This window comes from Eschscholzia californica, unplaced genomic scaffold (genome assembly GCF_041429995.1).
Source record: "Eschscholzia californica isolate CP2 unplaced genomic scaffold, dmEscCali1.0.p SCAF_3, whole genome shotgun sequence".
NCBI lineage: Eukaryota > Viridiplantae > Streptophyta > Magnoliopsida > Ranunculales > Papaveraceae > Eschscholzia > Eschscholzia californica.
Genome location: NW_028238420.1, coordinates 18,575,544 through 18,583,582, shown reverse-complemented (window position 1 = coordinate 18,583,582; position 8,039 = coordinate 18,575,544). Strand labels below are relative to the sequence as shown.

Sequence of the window (8,039 nt, the reverse complement as noted above, 5' to 3'; positions counted from 1 at the left end):
TAGATTGAAAATCAAATACATAATAATCGAAATACATAATCGAAATACATAATCATTTTTTAGAGCCAAAATTTAATGGGTGAAAATTAAAACACAAACCTCACACACTTACACCACACATGTACAAAATTTAGATTTGGGAGCCCAACATTGGAGTTGCTCTAAGCCCCGGGGCTCCCAAAATTCAGGGGCTCCCAAAATTGGGAGCCCGAGCCCCACATTGGAGTTGCTCTAACTTCATAATTTAGACTACTGTTTTGATATTAGTGGCCATTTCAAGAATTTGTTGACCATCTTCTCTACCAAAGTCTGAATAATTCAAGCTGGCTTTCTTATTATTAAAGAGAGTAGATCATGAACTAATTGAGAATGAGCACAGATGACCTAGACATTATATTTTCGGTTGCTAGATCTCCCTTCTCTCAAATGTGGGACTATTCTCACAATTCTCATGAACCCATGAAAATATGAAGAGAAAACAAGCATAAAAGGGTAATTACTGAAAAAAACCCATATTGAATCTTAATCCCCATTTTGATAGATCAAATTACTCCCATGATTAAGAAGTAAGAAATCAAATTGTACAATTGAGACAAGATCTTTATCTTTTCTCTCTCATCAAACATTTCATTACCATTTGGTCATAAATACCCAATTATAGAAAAAAGCTTAAACATTTAATTATAAAATCATCAAGAAGAAGAACCTGAAACTCTTGGAGATGTAACAGGAAACAGAGGAAGTAATTTTGGTTCTGAACCTCTAGGAGTTGAAATTGGTGATGGATGTAGATAAAAACCCTTTTCTGCAATTGCCCTTTCTTCTGCTACTGATGAATTAACTGCAATTGATGAATAATTACTAGTACAAGTTGGTGGAGATCTGTTAAATGGGTCTGGAATTAAAGGGGTAACAGGACTAAGAACAAGTGAAGGAAAATCAAGAATACTTGGAGATAAGATCTCTTGATTTCTTGGTGAAAACCCAGAATTTTGAATAAGTCCAGGCATTAAAGGACTGATTTTGAGATTTTTCATACTATTTCTCCTCTCATAGAGTTTAAAACCTTGTTTTTTTGGACCAGTTTTGATTGGAGGAATAGGGTTTTTGGATGATGGATCAAAATTAGATTTTGATGCTTGTTTAGCTGTTTCAGATGATCCTGTGAGCATCTGAACTACTTTTTTGAAAGATGAAGAATCAGCTTGAATAAAAGTTGTTGGGTATGTATTAGTTTCAGATCTGGAAATGGTTTTTGGTGTTAATGGTTGTTGTACTCCATTACTGTTGCTACTGCTACTGCTGCTACTGTTATTCCCATGGCTTTTTGATGAGTTTTGGAAAGATGGGTTTTCTCTCTCTTGAGGTTTTGGTGAGTTCATCTCCATAGATAGGTCAAATTTCTTCAGCTCTTTTGCCTTTTTTCAGAGAGAAAAAGAAAGAGGTGAGTGAAGAACAAAGTGAAGGGAGACCTGAGGGAGGTTAGAAAGAGCAAGTCTACTTTCTCTCTCTTGGTTCTCAGAGTCTAGTTTTCTTTTCTTTTCCTTTCACTCTTTTGTTGCTTGTTGTTTTGGTAGGTTCGAACTTTGATTGGGTATGGAGAAAATGTCCAAATGTTTTTTTTTTAGTCCGTGTTACTGAGAAATTAAGAAATTTTCTCGGATGTGAAATTCTGGGTGGAAAGAAAAAAAAATTAGAATTTTTTTTTTTACTCCAAACAACCAACTCCATATACTTTTTCAGCTTCTTATTCCTTTTACCTACCACCACCATCTCCGGCAACTTCCACCATCTCTGGCGAAGTCCACCATTTTCGGCGAAGTCCACCATTTCCGATGACAAATTTTTTTTTTTTTGTTCTCCTCTCCATCTCCGGGGAAGGGGAGGAGCCCCTTCGTCGGAGCCCCTTCGTCGGAGCTCTGGTTTCCAGACGAAACCAAATTTGGCCCGTGTTACGGAGAAATAAGACGAGCTCCGGCGAAGGGGCTCCTCCCCTTCGCCAGAGACATTGAGAAGAAAGAGAGAACAAGAGAAGAGAGAAAAGAAAGAGAGAAGAGAGGGAGAAGAGAGACAAAGAGAAGAGAGAGAAACAGAAGAGAGAGAGAAGATGATGAAGTGTCGGCAACATCCGGCCGGCGACATTAAAAGTGTGTTTGGTTTAATTTTTTTTTTTCTACTGTCTTCCCCGGAAACTTTTCTGCTTTCTCCCAAACAGTGGCCTTTTTTTTTTGTTGAAAGAAAATGTCCAAATGTTGTAAAGATTAAACACAATAAGACTATCTACATGATAGGCTCGGATAGGATTTTCTAGGAGTGGGTTTGGGAGAAAAGTCATCAAACTTTGGATATTTTTCTTTGACTTTAGAAGTTAGAAGTGTGATGCATACCATTATAGGTTTTCTTTCTTTTGAACTAATCAAGTATTACTTATTCTTTAAAAGAAATCAACAAATAATTATTTTCGTCTTTCAGAAAACAAGGCCCAACACACTCGAAGACTGATGTGATCGGCCTAAATGTTTCAATCACGTTAGAAAAAAGATGCTTGAAATTTTGGATCGACCACTCTAGATTTAATAAAACGTGTATTCTTTTACCGAGTGGAATGTATAGGAACAAAGTAGATGGATTTGATATTTTTTTCTTGGTTTATGTTAATGATTTTGATTCCTGGTTTGTGACCTGTTTTTTTAACCTCCTATAATTGGTAAATTTAAAAGTGGTCCTCTTTTTATTAATTCTGTCCAATTTCTGTTAAAGTCACTATTTTCTTTTTAATGATGCCCTTGGATGCCTGAGCGGCCTAAAACATCAATGAATCATAACTTTTTTCTTACATGAATTAAATCTTGTTATTAGGTTCATAGATATTTTCTCTTCTTTAGGAAGTCAGTAATCCAAATCATCATCACCTTAACTTCATAATCATCTTCATCAACAACAACGATCACCCATTAATTTTCTTTACCATGTTCATCATCATTATCAACTTAACGTCGTCATCTTCTTCATCAACAACAACAATCATCCATTGATTTTCTTCACCATGATCAGCATCATCACCTTAACTTCATAATCTTCTTCATCAACAACACTCAACCATTGATTTTCTTCACCATGATCATCATCATCACCTTAAGTTCATAATCTTCTTCATCAACGACAACAATTGCCCATTGATTATTTTTCTTCATCATGATCATCTTTATCATCATCACCTTTAACTTCATTATCTTCTTCATCTACAACAACAACCACACATTGATTTTCTTCACCATGGTCTTTTCCTCATCATCACCTTAACTTCATAATCATCTTCATGATGATCATCATCAACAACCATTTAATTAGCATAAACTAGGAGAGAAGGGCATCTTTGCGAGAAAAAAGTTGACTTTAACGAAAGTCAGAAGGAATTAACAAAAAGGAGGGTCAATTTTAAATTCACAGAAAAAACAGACCAAAAAGGAAGTTGATCACAAACCAAGGGACCGAAAAGGAAATAACACTTAATTTATATATTGAGTAAATATGAATTATTTCCATCATAAGATCAAGAGCTGCACAAGATCTGAAGTTGTTCTCTGTGACATATAAAAGGGAAAGGTGAAAAGAGTATCAAATTCTCACTTATAATGGAAAAAAGAAAGAGTAGAATAATGGGACCACAAATCTGACTCTATTCCAAACCCGCACTATTTCAGAACCGACTTCTCATCAAAAATGTATTCCCCCCATGATTTTGTACTCATAAATTAGTTATTAGAGTTATGGGGTTCTTAATTAATAAACTATTTTGATCACACAAAGGTTATGGCTCAACCAATAATTATATTCATAAACCAACTATAGATCCGATGGAAGGGGTTTTTTGAGGAGAGAGAACGAGCGGAGTGACGTCAGCGACGAAACCCCTTCTTCCCCCTCCTTTTTCTCAACCCTAACCCTAAGTTTCAAAGAGAGAAAGATCATACAGAAGATCAAAACCTTTTCAATACTCACATGCAAATGAAAAAGTGAAATAGCCAATCGACTAGTAGAAGAACATTCAAAAGAGGCCGGAAGTCGAAGAGTTTACAGTCCATAATCCAAGGCAACAATTTTCGAGAAGAATTATCACGATCAGAAGGTTGGAGTCACCAAGTAAGTATAATCTTTAACTTTTTATCTTTTTTCTAGAATTTTTTGTGCATTTCATACATGTGTCAAGAGTAATTAAGGGTAGATTAGGCTGTTCATTTTCCGGAGTGAGGCATGCACCGGATGTTATTGCTTCTATTCCCCTTGGTGTTCGTGGATTGGGCTATTAAGGTACGAGCCACAGGTGGTGGTTTTTAACTGGGATTTCGCTCCTTCCCTAGAATCTGAAGAATCTCTCCTCCTTCAAGTGTTATCTTTTTCCTGCTTTTAGACTCAACCAGTGGTACTTCATGAATTCTTATCCCCTTAACCCACCCACTCATTTACTCCAATCCAGTCTCCCGTTCTCCCCCTTCTTATATCATTACCTTTCTCTTCTTCTCACCTTCTTCCTTCAAAGCTGGTTCATGTCGACCCATTCCCATCTTCATAGCATTGAAAGCCTCACCCAACAGATGTCTATTCAAATGAATATTTCCGAGTATGGAAATCTTACCATCACCTATCCCAAACCTTTTGTTAGTAAGGATCTCCAAGAGATATCTTCGGGTTTTATTGCTAGACTTTGCTGCCCTTATGACTTTGGTATAGGTTTTATCAGAAAGCACTTGTCTGGTCAATCTCAGTTCTTCAGAGAATGTGCGATCAACAAAGCTTTCACTGGTCCAAATCATTTTGTGATCAAGCCTAGAAGCCAGATTGTTATGAATGAGATAAATCAAGGAAGACCTTGGATCATCAGGGGTTGGTTAGTAATCATGCAAGAAGTGGACTTCCCACTAGGTGATGAGGTTCCGGAGTTGATGTCTGAGCCAATGTGGTGCAGCTTTGCAGGATTACCCTCAGCTATACAGAATACAAAGGACTTGGAAACTATTTTCTCTTGTATGGGTTATATTATGCAGATTCAACCAAAAAATTTTAGCATGGTCCCAAATACTTTGATCAGGATCCAGTTCATGTACAATGTGCGTACCCCTCTCCTGGCTACTTTGACCTCTATTTTCACAGATGGAGGGAAGCCAATTAATTTTAGCTACCTAAGGTTTCCGAAGGCTATTTGTCATAGGTGTCGTATCATTGAGCATCCTGCTACCCCATGTATCAAGCCGAACAGAAGAGCTTCTGTCTCCCCTTTGAATGCAACAGTGCCTACTCCCATCTCACCAAGTAATTAGGCCATCTCAGTCGTACCCTCTATTATCCATCAAGAAGCATCCACTAGTCTAGTGGAAACTAATAAGAATAAAGGAAAGAGAAAAGAGGGGGAACGGCTGATGGAAGTCAAAATAGAAGTGGGAGAGATTGGTCAATCAGGGTTTAAGAAACAGAAGGATAAAAGCATGGGTAGCAGTTCGTTGGGGGAGAATTTAAGAGGTATTCCTTTTCCTGGTAATGTGTTATTGGCTTTGGACAATGAAGAATTCATCCCTCCAAGCTGGTATGTCCCACCTCCTGAATCTATAGATAGTCCGGAGGAGAGAAGGAGACACAAGTTATCGGACTCTTTCCTTGTATCCCCCACCCACTCTTCAGGAGCTCATGATGATGGAATGGATGAACAGCCTAATCTAGTCGATTAATCTTTGTTGGTGTCTTTGTTATTTGGTGTATATCTTTAGCCCATGTGTTAGTTTGGGTTGGTCTTTATGTTTTTTTTGCTTTAGTCCTTTTGATGTTAGTTGTTGTTTAGCTTTCATCTTTTTTGGTGTTTGTTCTTTGTATCATCTGGTTAAGACAGATGAACTGAACTTCGTGGTCGTTTGGGTTTATGTTAATCTCAGCAGTTTAGTTTAGTTTCTTTCTTCTTCCTTGCTTTTTTAGTTTGTTGTTTCCCTGCTTTAGTCTTCTATGTGCCTGGTATTGTTTCTTTTCTCCCTTTGTTTGTTGCTGTTGTTCTTGGTGCCCGGCAGTGCAGGTTAGGGTTTCTCTCCCGGACGGTTTGTTCTGAGCGCTTCTCAGGAAGGTGAAGTGCCTTTAAAATTTTGACCGAGCTTTCTGGACTTTAGCTAGTCCCTTCTTCCCGGGGGGGATGGCCCCTAAAACCCCTCAGCTGGAGGCTCCGGTTATTCTGAGTTGGAACGTGAGAGGAATATCCTCCTTCAACACAAAGAAACATTTAATGAATCTTATAAAAAAACACAACCCGGATATTATGTTTCTTTCGGAAACCAAAAATACCTCGATCCAAATTAACAAACACCTACATATTGGTAGACAATATGCTAGCCACTACATGGAACCTACAAACAAGGCGGGTAGATTAGCAATGTTTTGGAAGCACCACATAAAAGTGAACATCCTATACTCAGACAAAAATATTATTCACATGGAAACCGCGGACAATAACATCGACAACCACTATATCATTACTGGTTTCTATGGTAGCCCTTACCAGAAGGATAAGGTAAAACCTTGGAAAAAGCTTATTGAATTAAATCCCGGGAAAGAAATTCCTTGGGCTGTTTTGGGAGATTTAAATATCATCCTTGACCCTAAAGAAAAAAGAGGCGGAAATTCTTCTTCGAATTCTAGGATGCCGAAGATCTTGAGTATCATTAATGATCTTGAACTCCTTGACATGGGGTTCAAGGGAAACCCTTTTACTTGGACAAATAAACAATTTGGTGCTAACCTTATCCAAGAAAGGTTGGATAGGGCCTTGGCCAACCACCCCTGGCTTCAAACTTTTCAAACTTCAGGTATTACTCACCTGGATTCAGTTGGCTCTGACCACTTACCGATTCTTCTGTCCAATCAAGGAGGAAACCATACTCAAGCAAAACCTTTCAAATTCATACGTACCTGGATGTCCCATCCGGATTGTCATGAATTTATAGCAAACATATGGCTAATAACGAAAGAGAAAATCCTAGAAATGATATTCAAAACAACCTCAAAAGCTTAAGTAAGCAACTCACAAAATGGAACAAAACAGTGTTCGGAAACATAGATAATAACATTAATGATATCATCAAATCTATGCAGAAAAGTCACACCCGGAAAGAGCACAATGATCTGAACAATAAGCTTGAAGAACTCTATAATCTTCAAGAGAGTATGTGGAAGGAAAAATCCAGAAATAATTTGATTACTTTAGGAGACAAAAATACTAAATATTTCCACGCTCAGGCTATTCAGCGGAGTCGAACTAATCGCATTATGGCCATAAAAAATGAAAAGAATGAGTGGATGGAAGATATTAATGACATCCAAGACACGTTCTCAAAACACTTACTTAACATTAGTACCTCTACAAATCCTTCAGATCAGTCAGATATAATGAAGCACTTTCTCCCGACCATCTCTCCGGTTCAAAACAACCTGCTTATCAAAAAACCGACTCATGAAGAAATAGACAACGCTATTAGTTGGCTGAAGAAAGAAGCAGCTCCTGGGCCGGATGGATACCCGCATTTTTTCTTCCAATCCAACTGGGACACTGTAAGTTGTGACATTTATAAGCTGGTGGAAAAATTTTTCCTCTCCGCAGAACTCCCTAGCAATACTAACCATACCCACATTTGTCTCATTCCGAAAACGCCAACGCCAATGACTCCTGCGGACTTCCGTCCGATCAGCTTGCTTAATACCACTTATAAGATCATTACGAAAATTTTAGCGGATAGGTTTAAATCAACTTTGGTCGATATCATATCCCCGTTTCAAGCGGCATATGTCCCGGGCAGACAAATCACTGATAACATCATCATCGGTCAAGAGATTATCCATTCCTACAAAAAGATGAAAGGAGGAAAAGGTTTTTTTGGACTCAAATTGGACATGTCTAAAGCCTTCGACAGAATAGAATGGTCTTTCATTACCAAAATTATGAGGAATCTGGGCTACTCGGAACATTGGATCAACATGATTCACATTTGTTTGTCGACTTCTTCTAT

The 8,039-nt window shown here is 37.9% G+C and overlaps 1 pseudogene; it reads right to left on the bottom strand.

Moving 5' to 3' along the window:
* Positions 1–515: 515 nt before the first annotated feature.
* Positions 516–1,520, bottom strand: LOC147548830 (VQ motif-containing protein 4 pseudogene; annotated as a pseudogene).
* Between the last annotated feature and the right edge of the window lie 6,519 nt (positions 1,521–8,039).